Source organism: Cupressus sempervirens, chromosome 10, assembly GCF_028749045.1.
Source record: "Cupressus sempervirens isolate cs-2001-9-10 chromosome 10, ASM2874904v1, whole genome shotgun sequence".
Classification (NCBI taxonomy): domain Eukaryota; kingdom Viridiplantae; phylum Streptophyta; class Pinopsida; order Cupressales; family Cupressaceae; genus Cupressus; species Cupressus sempervirens.
The window spans coordinates 344,486,044-344,505,688 of NC_143127.1; the positions used below are offsets into that span (position 1 = coordinate 344,486,044).

General features: G+C 35.6%; 1 protein-coding gene across 2 annotated transcripts in view; it reads left to right on the forward strand.

The window, feature by feature from the left end:
* The window catches only part of LOC149533995 (MADS-box transcription factor 23-like), a 156,714-nt gene that overhangs the window by 72,868 nt on the left and 64,201 nt on the right, over positions 1 to 19,645 (forward strand). The window lies entirely within an intron of this gene.

Here is a 19,645-nt window from a genome sequence, read left to right on the forward strand (position 1 = left end):
TATTAGTGAGCTGATTGCAGCACCTGGTAGACTGTAGTGTCCCCGCTCCGTTCTTATCAAATTTGAGATAGAATTCCTTATTTTGTAAGAGGCTTCTTCCTCTAAGCACTTGCAACTCTAAGGTTAATTCTCTTAATTTTATACAAAATTATATTTTGATAGAATTGTATTCTGATGATGGTTTCCCTATACATGTATAGAGAGAGAGAGAGGAGGCGTATTCTAATCTGAGTATTCAATTAATGATACCGAAGTCTATTATGGTAAGTATTCACAGTTGAGAAATGGAATATGTATTCTTCAATGATACTGAAGTCTATTATGGTAAGTATTCACAGTTGAGAAATGGAATATGTATTCTTCACTGTGTAAATGGAGAAAAACGTAAAACACATTATACTATTGACAAGAACTCTCTTACCTTTCCTCTAAATAAATGACAAGATCACCATCTTCTTGTAGTCTTTGTACTATGTATTCCAAAATCTACTTATGCAAAAATGATTTCAAGCAAAGCAACTATTTTAAATCAATACTGCTGAAATTCCTCTAATAAATTAAAAGGAGAAGAGCAATTTAGCACAACACAAAATTATTCATGGTCATATATCATAGGAAAGATAAAATTCAAAATAAAGCAAAAAATGTTGGATTCACTTCTAGGTGCCACCTGATGGCATCAGAGAAAACCAGTCAGCAAGCTCACAACTTTACTAGCAAAAGAAGTTAAGTACTTATCTAAAAGGAGATGAAAATTTGCCATACCTGAAGACCACCTTGATATTTCTGAATGTCCTTAATAATTCTTATTGAGACATCTCTAAATCCATCATGATATCCAAAATATAAGAAATGTCACAGTCAATTAAGTTACACATCCAAAAACTACAAACATGTCTTAGAATCTAAAGAAAAAGAATTTTGACAAGGAACAATTAAAACTGTACATAAAATTGGGTGAGCGTTATAACTTCAACTTTGTACACCATACATAAATGTGAGTTTGGATCTTTTATGTACATTAAAATAAAAGCATTGCCAAGAATGCATTAGAATCTTCTTGAAGATCCAAGCTATATTCACCACAACATACTAAATCAATATCCACTGGATGTTAGTGTACTTGCATTATTTTACCATGTTGTCATCTTAGTAACTTATAATGAAAAAGATTTTAAATTTCACAACCATAGACATCAGAACATATCTATTGCAAAATAGTATGAAAATTCATAATTTCTATGAGATCAACATTCTCTGCTTATGCCACCATGTCATTACATTGCACAAAAAAACATATTTTATCTATTCAAAAGTTATTGAGCTTGTTTTCTCTAGGGTTCCTTGGGGCTTTACCATTATTTTGGGCACCTAAGACGTTCTAAGGTGTGGGGATGGATGGAAAATTGGTTCCCCATTCCCTACCTATTGTAGAGTTTGGGGACATCCCAGGGATCCACGGTCCCCTGCACATGGGGAAGAATTTCCCCTAAGGGGGGGCCTCCAGAGCATCCCCTATTTCTTCAGGGTGTCCCAAAACCCCCCACACATGGATAGTGATTCGGGACTAGTCATAAGTTTTGTTACTTTTTGATCTCAATAGTGTGCTAACAATGATCCATTCACTATTGGTTTCAACAATATTGGTTTCAACAATATTAATCTGTTAATTATGACTTTAAAAACTGTTAAAGAATATGGATCAGATTATTGATAGAGATTTATTTTTATTTGCTTTAATATGATGGCTGGAATCTCTTCTTGAATCTCCTTACTGATGTGAATTCTCCTCATAGATTTATACAAGAGATCTAAGCTGTCAAACTATGTGTGTGTGCGCTTTCATTGAATATAGACTGCAAATGTATAAGTTGGAGACTGCTAGAACTTGTGGTAACACTATGATAGTTCTTGTAATGCCCCCATCCTTTTAGCATCTCAGTCGAGTTTTTAGCCTTGACATTCTCCAAAGGCTAACTGGAGAAATAAGGAGAATTGATTAAATTAATTTCTTATAAAGTCATTAAATAAATTAAAATAAAAAGGTTACTTTATATTTAATTAATTTAATTAATTGAGAGTGCATTAATTATTGAAAGGGGGAAACTTCTAGTAATTGCAATTATTAAATATTTTATTAATTATTGTATTACAAGAGAGAAGCTTCTAGGGAGTGCATTAATTATTGGAACGAAGAAACTTCTAGTAATTTAATTTCTTAAAAGCACATAAATAATTGGAAAGGGAGAAACTTCTAGAGAATGCAATTATTAAATATTTTATTTCCTTCTAGAAGGATGAAGGAAAAGTATAAATAGAGGTGAGAGCTTCATTGTTTATCATCCAATTATTGTGAATTGCATTTGACATTAAGTTGGGAGAAGAAGCTAAGGTTTCCGATTTCAGTCAGCCATTGGAGAATGTTAACTCTTCAATGTTGCAACCATTTGAGGTGGTGAAATATCCATTGAATTTGGTATTCAGGAGAGCTTCAATTTAGGAGTTCTATTTGTGCTTAAATTGGAGAATAGATTGTAGCACAATGCTGCGCTGCAGTATCTATGTTTGATTCATTTCCATTTCTTGGGCATCACTATTATCAGGTTCCTCTTGTAACTATTAGTAATTATCATTGTACTTCATAAGCATATGATTTTTTTGTGATAATTCAAAATCAAATTTTGGCATTACTGTAGTCATTATTGTATGTCAATTTTTTTTCATTTCATATCTAGTTTCCATGTATTTGCATTGAAAATACCAAAAGAATTGCACTTACATATTAGTTCCTTGTAAGAGGATATTACATTGGTATCAGAGCTTTCTTGCAAAGTGTTTGACAAAATGTCAAACAATTGAAGTATAAAAGATTTTGGTGTTTGAAGAAGTTATAACTTGTTGGGGTTATTACATTGGTATCAAAACTTGCTTGAAAAGTGTTTGACAAAATGTCGAACAACTGAACTAGAGAAGATTTTGGTGTTTGAAAAAGTTATAACTTGTTGGGGTTATTACATTGGTATCAGAACTTGCTTGAAAAGTGTTTGACAAAATGTCGAACAACTGAACTAGAGAAGATTTTGGTGTTTGAAGAAGTTATAACCTGTTGGGGTTATTACAGTTCTTTGTGTTTCAAGTGCTTGGTAGATCTAAATATATATATGCCAAAGAGGAATGTCTCATGTAGAGACATGCCCCATGACCACCATACAAGCCAATTCATGACAATTTCATTTTTAGTAAGTGTTGTTTCAAGGCAGTGATTATCGTTAGTTTCTGATCTCAATAGTATGCTGATAGTGATCCATGCCTAGATGGTTATTGTAACTAATGGATTATATCTTGAAATATTTGTAGCAGCAATGTACAAAGATGGAGGACACATGCTCAACTAACACAATGTTTTAGAATTTATAAGAAGTTATCTTCCAGTAGCAAAGAATAGGATATCCTCAATCCTCGGGCCCATTGTATAGAAATTAAAATTTTGGTGCTCATACCACTTTCCTTGAATAGGCTCAAGAAGATTCTTCTTTAAATTTTTTGCTTATTAGAGTATTGTAATCTACATAACCTAATGCCACCAGTAAAGTCTTCAAATAGTATGCAACCATTAAAGATCTACGACCCACCAACTACACGTAGACACTAAAATCTTCATTTATAATGTCGATTTTGCTTCCTAGGTTCTAGTTCTCACACCAAAATGATTGCACCAACAAGAATGCCAAATTTTGGTAAGGTTATAGGAAACCCTAGCATTGAACACCAAGAATAGCAATTATAGACTTAAACTTGCAATGCAATATGAGAAGCCATGCCGAGAAGACAATAGTAGGCATCATAGACAAAAAGAAGTCATACCAATACAAGCACAGGCTTACTAGTAGAAGAGCTACTCAAAGGGGAAAAAAAAAATCTTTAATCCTATCCATTATGTCATCCACGATATGGGGGAGGCTTGTTTCTTACTACTAAAAATTCACAGTTCCTATTACCTATAAATAAGTCCAAAGGACTGGAAGACATAATGTGTAGGGCCTCTCAATGTATATTAAACTCTAGACATAATCAATCACCACTTATGAACCATGAAAGAAATAAGGATTTTTCAAGTGTTGGACTTTAGATAAACATATTAAAGAAGGAATGGGTACACACTTATGTTTAAAACTCTAGCCTTCAAACTAGTGGTCATTTTAATACATATCAAAACTTAAATAACTCAAGCATACCATTGATTAAATACACATTTTTACTAGAATATTATAATGAATCCAATCCTGCAAAACTTAAATAATCCAATCCTTATTCCTTTTTTGTGCTCACTTGGACAAACTTTATTTCACCCTTTTTGTCATGCAATCAACATGGGGAGGATTGCACACCTTGCATCAAAGGAATAAGCCATAATATGCATTGATGTGATAACCATTATCACTCTTTAAAGGAAATTTTGTCTAATTAAAATTCAAGGTCTACACTATAATTCCTATCAACAAAAAATAAATGTTAGGATAGAATGAATATCAAAAGGAGGAGAATTTAGTCCTTGCAGCTGGGCGCTTCATTTGTTAATGTAGAAGTACAAGTTCATGGCTTTTTTGATAAATGTTTGACAATGTTCCATAAACTTTCATTCTTGTGTTGCCATGGAGCTTAAGGAGCTAGTCATTTGAGCTTTTTGGACATTTGGAGGCATTTGAACATTTTTTCACTGGTCAATTGCTTCATTCTTGGTGTGGATCTGAATGGTGTGATATTATATTCGGGTGAGTAGCATATGGCAAGTTGACTTCAATATGAGGTGGCTATATTGAAAGAAAAGACATGGGGTTTGAGTGCCAATAGTTCGGTCTAGAAAAGGAATTTAACCTATTTTAGCATGCTAGTTTTCCTATTCATTCCAAGCTCCAACACCTAGCCTATAAATAATTTCAAGGCATTTGAATCATTTTATGTAGTCTGGCCTATATCAAGCAAGAGGCTTTTAAATTTAGATAATTGTAAACTCATTTGGAGGAGATGTGTGCACATTAAAAGAATATTCTAGGATTGACAATCAGTTGCTCGAGCTCACATATATAGGTTTTCCATAGCTGATTAATAAGGTTTGAAATACCACTAAATAAATATATTTATTCTGCTTAAAAGAGAAATGAAACTAGTTTTGTTATTGTTCATTTGAAAATAAATCTAAATATGATTTCTATTTTAAAAGAAATAATCAAAGACACATTACAAGCAGAAAGATTTTAAACATGCAAATATTTGAGATATTTCTATCAAGATTTAACTGTGTAGTTTCTGAGTCAAACTCATTGACCCATATTTCATGAGTAGTTATTCAACATGAATCCATCTTTCATGAGAATAAATAGAACACTTAGCACTCATTGGATCTAGGTGATGTTAATCTCAAATTGGTTTTGACATATGAGTGACTAGACACTTTGTCATATTCCTAAAGTGCATGCCAAGTAAGTAGTGTATGTCGAGCATAAGTTGTCAGATAATGCAAGCCGAGCAGATTATGTAGTATGTGACGAGTACCAATATGTTGTATGTGCCAAGCAGACAATTAGTGCCGAGTCACTCCAGTGATGAGCAAGTTAGTTTATGCCGAGTGATTCAGATGCCAAGTGAACAATGGATGTTGAGTCATTCAGGAGATGAGTTACAACATTGAAGATATAGTGGAATCCGAGCATCAGAGGCTTCAAGTGCCAAGTAAATAGTTTTGGACATAGTTGTTTGTAATGGCACAAACTTCTATGTAAACTGTTTTTGGGCCGACTTAAGGATTGTTTTGCGATTTTAGATGATAAGAACGAATCTATATTGAGAATCCCTATGTAGTACATGCAACCAATCAGATTGAGGGATGTTCTAGGTGGCAAAATGGGTGAATCACAATCATTAATTCTTACCTAACCCTAAGTCACCTAGGTCTTTTTAAGGAAGGAAAACCCTAAAGATGTTTAGGAGTGAAGAGAGAAGTTTGCATGCGCAGACAGAGCTTGCATGGTGACTAAGGAGTTGTGAATTGAGATACATTACAGAATCAGTTAGGGAGAACAGAGGAAAGCAGTGAAGATAGAAGTGGTACATCTAATGAGAGAGGATCAAGTACACATCAGGAACAAGGTGATTTGTTCTCTACCAAAGGAGTGCTAATCGAAGGATCTAGGCTGAGACATTCTAATAGGTGAATCAGTAAAATCTCTTAACAGAGTAGTCTTAACAGGATTCAAGTTCTAGCAAAGTTTTGTGTAAATCTCTAAACGAGTGCTTACTTCATTGTAAGTTGAATTCCTTTAACCAGACACACTTCTAATAGGGTTTTGAAATCCTTTAACAGGATAAGATCTAACAATCTTTGTAGGACTTTAACATGGAAAACCTTTAACAGGGGAGACCTTTCACAGGGTAGATCATAGTTTATGATAAAAAAATTGTAACCTTCATTGGATACACTTTACAACTGCAGTAGTGAAGATTTGTGAGTGTCATCCCCACCCCAATTTTACCTTCTCATTGGAGGGTTTTTGGATAACCAAATATTTTGTGTCATATGTGCTGAATATTTACTTGTTTTCATGCTACGGATGAACATGCTTAGTTTGGTATTTCAGTTTATATGCAAAATTGTAAGATGGATGTGTGGTGAATGTTTTAGTGGATAAAGTATTAAAGGACTAATTCACCCCTCGCCTCTTAGAGTTTACTTTCCCTATTGCATTTCCAACAATTGGTATTAGAGCCTTGTTCTCTAAAAGGGAAAGCTTTGCAGCTTTGAGGAAAGATCTTGAAGATGCAAGTCCACAATTTGGGAAAAGTCATTAAGAACTAGAATATTGAAATCCAACTTGCCCTGCATTAGTTGAATGAAGCAAGAGTTGATTTGAAGCGATCATTAAAGAGAAGGAAAGATATAGCTATTGAGGAGAACAACACACATTACCAAGAGGAAGACACTACTGAATTGTTTGTAGATGGAAATACAAGTGAGTTTGATGTAGCAGTTGCAGATCTGATGGAAAGAAATGGTTCCCTAGCTGAAGAGGTCATAAATCTTAAGATAGAACAATAAGTCCAATCAATATTGTTATGTGAGGTGACTGAGTAGAAAAAGAAAGATGAGGAAGACAAAGTCATGGTTGAAGATGACAAAAGGACACTGACAAACAGACTGGAAGAGAAGACATCAGAGGTACATAGGATTGCTAGCATGCAGTTGGAAACAATGAATCAAGTGTTGATTGCCAATCGTGAAGTAAATGACATTGAGATCACAACCCTGAAGTTACAGAATGAACAACTAAGAAATGATCTAAAAGGAGAAAAAGAATTTGCTGAAAGTTTCAACAGACGTAATGAAGCTATCAAGTACTTTGAGAAATTGATGAGATCTCCTAGATCTAACAGTGATACTACTAGATTGGGTTACACAGTACTGAGGAAGGCGAATCATCTAAAAGTGGTGAACAAAGAAGCAACAAGGGTAAGAACTACAAACCCACTTGTCATAGTTGTAGAAAGATACGTCATACAACTAATATTTGTAGAAATAACAATGCAAATCAGAACCCTAAACAAAAATTCATGGGTTACTGTCATAAGTGCAACAAGCACGAACATCAAGCACATGAATGGAGGACTAAGACTACAAGCACACAAAGCTTTGAAGGACATTGCCATAATTGTTAGAAGTATGGACATAAAGCATATGAATGTAGATCTAATACAAAGTGGACATCAAACAAGTTGACAAAGGGACAACACAACGGAAAACCCTACAATTGGGATTACAATACAAGGTGTAGTTGTCACTATTGTCAAGAATATGGACATGTTGCTGAGAATTGCATTAGAACACATTTCAGAGTGACTACAGTAGATGGTTGAGTCAAACTACATATTTTAGCTATTTGAAGACTGGTCACATTAGCAGGAATTGTCCAACAAGGTAAAAAACACCTAGCAGTGAATTCAAGAAAGGCAAAGGGAAGATTGATGTTGAGAATGTCAAAGTGCAGATGAACAAGACATGGAAGAAAAAAGAAATTTGCAACACATCAAGTTTTGATGAGGTCACTTCATCTAATAGATCAGGTGATCACATCACCCCCAACTAGGCAATCAAAAGGTATGTGGGACTCATATTGCATTGATATATTTTACGTCAATTATTCGAATCTAAGTTCTAAAATGATTATATATGCATGAATTAAGATGCAATGTATTGGTTAGAACCTGAAAGAAATCTATGAGTTATGTTAGTTTTCATGTTGTTGCCGAGCATGAAAAATCTTAGTTGGTGCCAAGCTATTAAAGTGATAGTATTGGCTGAGCTCGTTGTGGTTGTCGAGCATAAAAGAAATCAGGTGTAAACCGAGTGAGTTGAAATTGCTATGGTAGCTGACCTTACAGCTGTGTAAGCATTGAGCATCTATTGTTGAGTTTTGAAGGGCTTCATGGTTGATTTTTGACTCATTTGCATTCATTCGAGATTGAAGAGAGCACGAAGAGCATAAGGCAAATTGGAGAGAAGGATTCAAGCATTTTTATACTAGATTTAGCTGCTACTCATCACCAATCATTAGATTCATAAGATATTTATCGTTTACCGAGTTATGCTGTTTGAATTATTGCAAACTCTAGTTATTTGATATGGCATCTAGTTCTTCTACTTCTATTAGGAAGGAAGGAAAAAAAGTTTAAAATGTTTATTTGATAAGCAATGAGATTAAACAACCACCCTTTTGAGCTATTCCCAAGATTGCATACAAGGGAGATCCATGTTATCGATGATACCACCACATGTTTTGATGATACAAGATGTAAGACTTGTTACACTTTTAAGGTTGGAAGTATTGGAGACATGAAATCAGAGATTTATATGGAAAACTATGTGTTGATGGAGTGCCGAAGGAGGAAAACAAGATTGTTGAGAGAAAAGGGTTAACTCGTGCTCTAGATTTTCCAAACGTATTCAAGACTGAATGGAGTAAGATAGTGTAGAGCAGAATACATGATCACTCAGTATGGTTGGAAAATGGCCCTACCAAGATCACTAAAAGGACTATTCAACGTGTAACAACTTACCCTACCTTAGATAGGCCCAAGACCATGCAAAGGAAGTAATTCAGAAAAATACAGGGGCTGTATGGAACAAAAGAGGGATGATAATTGACACAATTTTAGATTCCCTAATTGCATTTGCAGCTGAGAATTATTGCTCACAACTTCTTTCAATCTAGTAAATTGAACAATGTATCTTGTATAGTTGTGGATTTGGGCTACAAGATAGTCAAGAAGGATCACTATTATGACATTGCTGAGTTTACAACTCCAGCAGTTATCAGATAACTTGGGAGCAACAAGAAAGACTAAGAGTGCACAATGCAAATTCGGTTCATTACTGGTTTGTATAGTTTTCTATGTGCAAAACACATTTCCTTCATTTGGTAAAGTTGCTTGGAAGACCAAAAGGTCAGTTGCAGTTCAAATTGGAGAGTTCATAGAGCAACTTGGAGACAATTTTGAGTCAGTCATGACAAGTTACTTTGAAGACTTTAGGAAGTCTATGGAACAAAGATTGAGGATACCACTGTCACTAGTAGAGAAATATTATGATGATGTTTGTTTTCTAGTAGATGCTGATTTTACATATGTTCAAGCAACTATTCCTAGGGTTAGATGGATTAGGCCATTGCCCTATGAAATCAATGTGGATGAGGCATTAACAACCATCACAACTTTACTTGCAGAAGAAGTAGACAAGGATGCAACCTCATTTGGAACTATGAGTAAGCCAAATCTAGAATCATAATAGATTTGAAGACAGCTTCTATGGTGAGAAAGAAGAACAAAATTGTGAAGAAGCTTAAAGAAAGGTTTGGTGGAGGGGGAGAAGAGGAAGAAGAAGAAGATGATGATGAGGATGAAGAAGATGAGCAACCTGCTCAAGCCCTCTTGCACTAACACAAGGTCAAGGATAGGACCAAGAAGAAGAGGAAGTAGAACATGATGAAGGTGTTGAGGGAGAAGAAGCCAATGAAGCACCTAATCTTGCAGAGAAGAAGAAGAGAAAAGCCAAGGAGCCAGCAACAAAGAAACCAAAGAAGGTTGTGAAGCCAACACAACAAAAGCCAATAGTACCTATCACTAGGGCTAGCACAAGGGCTTTTGCAAAGCTGACAAACCCAAAGGCAAAAGATCAACTGCTACTGCAGAGCAGAGTCAACAAGAATAACCAAAGAGGAGAAAGTATATTGCCAGAGAGGAATCAGATGAGGAGAGGACCAAGTTAGATGACAACAGTCAATTTCAAGTGGTCATGAATGAGAAATAGAGGAAGAGGCAATGACATAAGAAGAGCAACAACAAGATCACAATGAACCTAAGGTACATATGCTGAGTGCTATTCCCCCTCATTTGGAAGAAGTTAGTCAACAAGAAATAATAAAGATCAAGCATGTTTCTGATAACACTATGCAAAACATCAATCCTTTGAGAGAGGATGATTTGAAGAGGATTCTATAGGATTCAAATTTAGTTGCTAAACTTTGCACTAATCCTATATTAATTAGTATAGATGAAATTAACAAAGCATCAGTAGGGGATAAATTGAACACTATTACATCTAGTGTGCCCCTTGCACTTATAGAGACGAGGTCTAGAAGCACAACTGAGTGTCACCTCTGACACTCGTGTTCCAATGCCCATTGTGGTATACCAAAGGAAGGACCTAGTGACATCAAATGTCAGGCCATTGGTGTCAAATGCTTCAGTACAAGCACTTTTTATAGTTGAGAAGATTGGGACACAAGTCTAAATAGGCTAGGAAGGCAGTCTTACACCTAATCACAGATTCAAGGTGAAGAAACCACGGAGAAGGAGAAAGATAGGACTGAAGAGACAGTTTTGACTAAGAAACTGGAGGAACAAATTGCCATCCAGACATTGTTTACCCTACCAAGCTCTGCATCAACTATTCCTAGTCAAACTTTTCAAAGGCCAAGTATAGATGCTACAACATTGCAGTCATCAAGCCCTAGTCCTGATACATGTAAGGATGGAGAAGGTACATCTTATGGAGATGTCAACTTAGATGAGGTGATTGAACTTTTAAAGTTTGATTTAGCAACAATCACCATAGAACAAATGAGCATATTGCAAGAAGTTCTCACAAGGAAGAAAAATCAAGAGCTACTTAGGAGGGAGCACAAGCAAAGACAAGTGCTTTATGACATCAAAGACATATTTCTTGATGCATTCAGCCTCCTAGAGCCTAATCCAGAGAAATCTACTCTTGAGAAACTGGTGAATATGGTGGACAAGATCAGTGATGCAGACCTAGACACAAACACCAAACTTTTGGAATGGTAGAGAAGAGATTTTTAACAAAGGTTGATGAAAAGATTTCTAGTGCCATTGCACTTAGACAGGTTGACTTAGCAACCAAGATGGAAGATGTGAAAAATATGTTAGAGAACATATTTTCTCTACACACAAAGCTTTGTGATGTGAACTTTTTCACACAAGAAGCACAAAGGGCAATTGATCGGCTGTAGGGAGACTTAAAGACAACATGTAATATTCTTAAGTTGTCTCCTGGTCATAGTTAGACTCATTTTTAGAGGTTATTATCTACTCAAGGTCAGCTAGATGCACTACATGCACAAGATGCAAATACCAGGGCTACCTTGATTAATATTCAAGCCACGTTGACCCCACACATGGAGGTGTTCCACAAGGAACTAGCCTTTGTAGAAACAATGATGAAGAAATATGCTTATCTTTCTACTCATGAAGGATTAGTGGATCTTGCTGCCGAGCTAGATGTACAAATTCAATCTCTAGAGGTGGTGTGCAAAAATTGGGATGTAGCATAACGATTTTACTAGAGGTCCATCAAACATTTTTAGACAAATAGACTATTCATGTATCACCCATGAAATAAGTGTGAAAAAAGAGGGAATTGAGAAAAGGGGGAATTGATGAACATATCCAATGTGGAGTATATGCAGAAACAAAGTAAACCAATAGTTGAAGCAAATTTAGTCAACAGGAGTATCAGATTCAGATACAACACAAAACAATTAGCTCAGGGGGAGTTATGAAGTTTTGAGGTATGACTGATAAGTCATCAGTTTTAATTTTGAAGTTTTTAAATTTTGTATGTGACTAGAGTAAAGATCATAGATTATCTAAGTTATGCTTAAGTTAAGTATATACATGCATAAAAAGTGTTTTTGCCACTCACGTCAAAGGGGGAGATTGTTAATCTAAGATTGGTTTTGACATATGAGTGACTACACAATTAGTCATATTCTTAAAGTGCATGCTGAGTAAGTAGTGTATGCCAAGCATAAGTTGTTAGATAATGCAAGCCAAGCAGATTATTTAGTATGTGCGGAGCACCAGTATATGCCGAGCAGACAGTTAGTGCCGAGTCACTGTAGTTACGAGCAAGTTAGTTTATGTCGAGTGATTTAGATGTTGAATGAACAGTGGATGCCAAGTCATTCAAGAGACGAGTTACAATATTGAAGATACATTGGATGCCGAGCATCAGAGGCTTCAAGTGCTGAGTAAACAATTTTGGACATAGTTGTTTGTAATGACACAAACTTCTATGTAAACTATTTTTGGGTAGAATTAAGGATTGTTTTGCAATTCTAGATAATAAGAACGAATCTATATTGAGAATCCCTATGCAATACATGCAACCAATCAGATTGAGGGATGTTCTTAGCAGAAATATGGTTGGATCACAATCATTCTCTTACCTAACCCTAAGTTACCTAGGGCTTCTTAAGGGAGGCAAACCCTAAAGATGCTAAGGAGCAAAGAGAGAAGTTTGCATGCGCAGATAGAGCATTCATGGTGGCTAAGGAGTTGCGAATTGAGATATGTAAGGAAACTTGACAAGAAAGAATATAACCGTTTCCACATAACCCATAATAGATCTGAAATAAATATGGAATTAAAATCCACATGCAAGGGAATAGACAACATACCCACAAAATTGTGACACAAGATATACCCTGGGAAACCCTCATTGAGAGAAAAAATCCAGCCTCCAAAAACATCCATCACCATGTATTATTCAGCAAAAAATGCCATTGCAATACAACCATGGAAGCCTTCATGGCCATAGTCATAACCGAGCAAACTATGTGAACAAGCATGAATCCACACATCTCATGCCATGCTTCCAACCTTCACAAATCCTTCCTTGGCTAACCTGTGAAGCCTTGTCCCACTCTACTCTTGCCTTTCTAACTCTTACTCTACAACAACTACCCTTGTGGCTGCTTATATAGCAAGTCCCACAAAACCACCAAGTGGTATTACATAAACCATGTGCTACCTAACCGACTCCACATTTAATATTGGGCATTTAATTCTTTTTTTCAATATTAAATAATTACATGAAATATTAGCACAATGTCACAATACAACTCATCAAGAATATTTCATGAAAATTTTTACATGTTGCACGTCCATCTAGGCACAACATTACATAATAAAATAAAATAATAAAATATAACAATATTATGCAATGTGTGCAACACCCATTATCTCAACAATACACACACTTCTAGATGTTAATTATGCAAGTATGATTTCCTCTATAAAACCCCAACAAGAAGCCACAACAACAGCCAAACCATACCATATAACTAATCATGGATGTAAGCCTCTCACAAGAAGATCAAACTCAATAAACCATTCCTAAACCAAGGAATATGCCCAATATAAAACCATCTCCCAAACTCAACCAGCATAATAACATATGCAAATGGAGATAACCAATGCTAAACCATCTCTCAAATGAACCCTCTAGAACTAACTCATGTACCATAGCTCAAGATCTATATCCATGAAAGACAAGCATAAATATAATGCAACTGAGAGAAACAATGGGCTATACCTCTCAAGTAGCAAACTGCCGAGTAGAGCAAGAGTGGAGAATGAGAATGCTCATCAAGATACCCAAGTCTCCAACCAAGACTCATCTAAGAACAATTTCCTCTTAAGTCCATATTAGGTGATTGCCCCTCGGACTTCTTGCTGAAACCATCAAGCGTCCCAACAAATACTTCTCTAATCCAAGAGAAATCAACATCACCACTGTCTCTAAGTATCCATGAGCACTTGTAACCAATCAATCCATGCCAACTCCAAATGCAACATAGCAATATCATGAAGTATCCAGCTTATGATCATTGTACTTAATACCAAGAAACTAAATCAAGATCAATGTCAAAGTTCCAACCATGGCCTCAGGAACATAAACATGACAATATGATCTAACCATCTCAACCAAAGAGATAACATGCTCCACATGAACATACTATAACATGTCACAAATCTAAACGCGTATCAAGAGTATACCATGACATAATAATGAAACCATCCTTATACCAAGGATAACATGCCAAATAAAAGCATAAACCACACCTTTGCCAAGAACCCTGTGAGTCCTCAAGATGCAACCATCTCCACATATCAGGAAGAACCATCTCCACACACCATGAAGAGAACCAAGAACTCCATGAGTCCTCAAGATCTAACCATCTTCACACACCATGAAGATAACAAGTGCACCATGCAAATGTCAAAGATGCTTCTACAGCAACAGGATCTAAGACAAACCTCCAACATCTGCAAACACTCAATAAATATATCAATGCCAACAACTCCCACTCAACCGTGGTACCAAGTCTCCCATGGCATCATAAAATCCATCTTCTATATGAAGATCCAAACCAAACCAAGAACTAATCTTGCACTGTCACCCCATCACTGTCACAAGCTCCCACTAAACCGTATATCCAAGCTATCCATGACATCATGATGAAAAAAAAAAATCCATCCTCTAATTATGAAAATCAACCAAGACATCAAACCATCAAAGAACTCAAAGTGCACATCATGAGCTCCTCAAAAGAAACCAAATAACCATGATCCTCAACCAAGAAGATATACCACCATAACTGAATCAGAAATCCAAGCTAATGAACATCAAGGATGTACTTGTATATCTAATCATGTCATGCCAAAATCCATTGCACCATGATCACATCCATGAACCGAGCAACTAACATTTAATGTGTCCAACCTGTCAGCATAAAATAGTCAACCATAATTTTTCACCATGACTATACTTGGTAACAACATCTCATCCCTTCTACATGAAAAGCAATTAGCAAATCATGTGACTTAGGGCATAGACAACCCAAATCCAAGCTACCAATCTGAATATGCATCAATAATGAAAGATCAATGGGCAAAAACAACCCATAATCAAGTTATAAATACAACCTGTAAGTATAGACTGCTTACAACACTGCACAATTTGTAGATCCAACAAGTCATCATATATATCCAAACCAAACATTGATAACCATATCATCATGAGACCAATCCGAAATATGAACTGAGTATACAATGACATCAAATCTTAAATCTCTAATTCCATAAACTCACAATGTTACCGTAGTCAAAATATATCTATAAACTGTTCAGATCAATATATCACCAAATAAATCATACCAAACTTGCACCAAATTTGAACCAATGTTTAGAGCTCTCCAAGAGCTTTGCATTGACTACTCGAAGTCCAAAATCCAACTCGACATGCTCAAGTTATGCCCTAATCCGTGTTCAAAATAAATAACATCTGCCTTTAGGGCTCGTAAAATTTGACAAAATATCAAAATCATAGAACCAAACCTATACCAAGTTGTAGTGCTCTGAATTAGCTTTCCAACGGCTATAAGAACTTTGAAATCTGATATTTTGAGAGAAAGTTATGGCTGTTTTACTAAGACAATCTTTTTACTATTCTCACTGCGATTTTTCATTTTTTTTTTTTTTTTTGGTGATGAAAACTCCGACAGGATTAAATTTGATGGCCATCATGGGCTGAAATCAAAAAACTCTTTCATTTCCTTTGAACATGGCCAAACTAGGGCATATTATATATCAAAACTTATGGAAACGTCAACCCGAATCCAATGGTGAGGTCTATTTTTATCCAGGAGGTCATTTCTGCATGCTACCTCCCAAAACTCTCATTTAAATGAAACATTCAAAAATTCCTTTTGTCCAACAATTTCACATGCCCAAATATTTTAATATTCCATCATAACAGCAAACTCAAAACCCTTAGATCTGCAATAAATCATTCATATATCTTGCCCTTTTCTTTTATCCTCTCATGCATTCCCATGGATTCAATCTAGGGTTATAATAATAAAACCATAGCTCTGATACCACTTGTAAGGAAACTTGGCAAGAAATAATATAACTGTTTCCACATAACCCATAATAGATCTGAAATAAACACGGAATTAAAATCCATATGCAAGAGAATAGACAACATACTCACAAAATTGTGACACAAGATATACCTTGGGAAACCCTCATTGAGGGAAAAAACCCAGCCTCCAAAAGCTTCCATCACCATGTATTATTCAGCAAAAAATATCATTGCAATACAACCATGGAAGCCTTCATGGCCATAGCCACAACCGAGCAAATTATGTGAACAAATATGAATCCACACATCCATGCCATGCTTCCAACCTTCACAAATGCTCCGTTTGCTAACCTGTCAAGCCTTGTCCCACTCGACTCTTGCCTTTTTAACTCTTACTCTACAACAACTACCCTTGTGGTTGCTTATATAGTAGCAAGTCCCACAAAACCACCAAGTGGTATTACATAAACCATGTGCTACCTAACCCATTGACCCCACATTTAATATTGGGCATTTAATTCTTTTCCCCAATATTAAATAATTACATGAAATATTATCACAAGGTTACAATACAACTCATCAAGAATATTCCATGGAAATCTTTACATGTTGCACGTCCATCTAGGCACAACATTACATAATAAAATAAAATAATAAAATATAACAATATTATGCAATGTGTGCAACACCCATTATCTCAACAAGATATGCATTGCAAAATCAGTTAGAGAGAATAGAGGAAAGCAGAGAGGACATAAGTGGTGTATCTAATGAAAGAGGATCAAGTACACATCAGGAAAGAGGTGATCTGTTATCTAACAAAGTAGTGCTAACCAAAGGATCAAGGCTGAGATATTCTAACAGGTGAATTAGTAAAATCTCTTAACAGAGTAACTTTAACAGGTTTCAAGTTCTAGCAGACTTTTGTGTAAATCTCTTAACCGAGTGCTTACTTCATTGTAAGTTGAAGTCCTTTAACCAGGAACACTTCTAATAGGGTGTTGAAATCCTTTAACAGGGTAAGATCTAACAATCTTTGTAAGCCTTTGACACGAAAGACTTTCACAGTGTAGATCATAGTTTATGATCAAACATTGTAACCTTCATTGAATACACTTAAAACTGTAGTAGTGAAGATTTGTGGGTGTCATCCCTACCCCAGTTTTACCTTTTCATTGGAGGGTTTCTGAGTAATCAGATAACTTGTGTCATATGTGATCAATGTTTACTTGTTTTCATGCCATGGATGAATATGCTTAGTTTGGTATTTCAGTTTATATGAAAATTTGTGAGATGGATGTGTGGTGAATGTTTTAGTGGATAAAGTTTTGAAGGATTTACTCATCCCCCCACCTAGAGTTTACTTTCCCTATTGTATTTCCAACAGGTGATGCTCACAAAGGTAAAGCACCGAGACTTCCTAGGAGGTCACCCATCCCAATACTACCCGACTTGTATAATAGTTATTCAAGGTTTGGCAATAACTCCATCAATGGTTGGAGACTACAGAATATTCTAGAAGCACTATGCATGCTATATCAAAGCTTGGAGAATGCTTCCACTTATACATAAATTTTACTTGGACATGTTACTAAGATAATTCACTTGGGCATCAATATAGAGAATGCAATCATGTTGTAAATCAAGTAGCGAATGGTGGCATTCATTAATTCTATAAAATCAGTGATATCCCAAACAAATGTGAGACATCTCTTTTCTCAACAAAAAAAGGTTTAATGTTTTCTCAATTTCCAAACCTGATAAAAGTTGGATGATATTCAATTTTGATTATTTAGAGGCATAGGGCTTTGGCATGTACACCATGTCCACAAATGTTTTCCTTGTGTCTTCTTTTATCATTGTGGATTTCATGTGGCCATGTAGTCAAACATGTGGATAGCCACATTTAACCAACACCTTCTTTTTCTTTTAAATTCCCTGCACTGCATCTTGTCTTTGTTTTATTATATTTGTTTGAGGGTTGCAAGGTTTCAAATGCAACAATACCATTTGCGCATAGATTCTTCTTGTGGTAGAGCTGTCCCAAACTACCACCTCCAGAGAACCTTCTACCCTCACAAGGAAGCCCCTATCAAATTTCTCAAAATTATTTTGGGGTATGAGGAGCAGAATTAGGTTCCAAAAAAAACTTGATGAAGTTACTACAACCTGGATCCTCAACCATATTACATCACTGATAATAATGTCATTTTTCCTTAAACCATTAACCTTAGTACCCACAAAGTGATGTACTGATAGAAAGTTTCCTTGTAAGAGGATATTGGACTTTGTTAGGAGCCTATTGAAATACATTTAGTACATATCAGTCCTTGTTAGGAGACTTTGAAGCCCTATTAGGAGATTCCAACCCTTTTAGGAGTTGTAGAAGGCAAAAGGACCCACTGTCCATACAACTTTAGGGAAAGACCAATGAACACACTATCCAACTGATCTTTGTAAATTATTCCTTGCAAAATAATTGAGTGAAATAATTCAAACTCTTTCTCTGTCCTCTTGGTCAGACCAAACCTCTTTTAATCTCAATACTAGATGACCAACCTCACATCCAATAATCCTTTGGATCTCTTACACGCATTTACCAACTTCGCATATCACTTGCTCACATACAATTAAATTTGCACTTCATCCATACGCACTTCAACAAAAAGAAAATAACTTTCCTTTATACCACATCATCAAAATAATTCCTTGAGTTAGCCTTGAGGCTTTCCAAATTAATTATAATAAGACCTCACTAATATATTACAATTCATTACTTATTTTTACAATTACAAAACACTGTTGGCTCATAATAGACACAACTTCTCACACGTGTGACCTCTGACCTAGCGCTCACACTAACGTCAACATAAGGTTTTCTAGTGTCACTGTCTAACTTCGTTCATCACGATTCTATCCCTGTTAAGAAATACAATCCAAACAACACAAACCACTTCTCAATTACCATGTCTACACACTATCCTCTGTAATTCTTGAATAACTCTCACATGTCTTTAACTCTCTACATGTGCACTTGTCCACTTCATTAGGACACAATGTAGAACATATCCTCAATTACACTTAACCTGTTCCTCAACACAAAATTCATTCGACCTCATTCTCTATCTGCTACTTTGCCAGTTTTCACGGAAATAATACTATGTTGACATCAATGACAAACATAGTCAAGAATGCAATGTGTCAATCATGCTAACAATTTCTCCAATGCTTAGGATACTGCTCCAAAGGAATACCATTAGTATTCATTGTAACATGGAAGTTTTAAAAGATAATTAATTGTTAAAGGTCAACTTTGAGAGAACCATCAAAGTTCAGTTTGATCAAATCTTGGTTAACTTTGTTTTT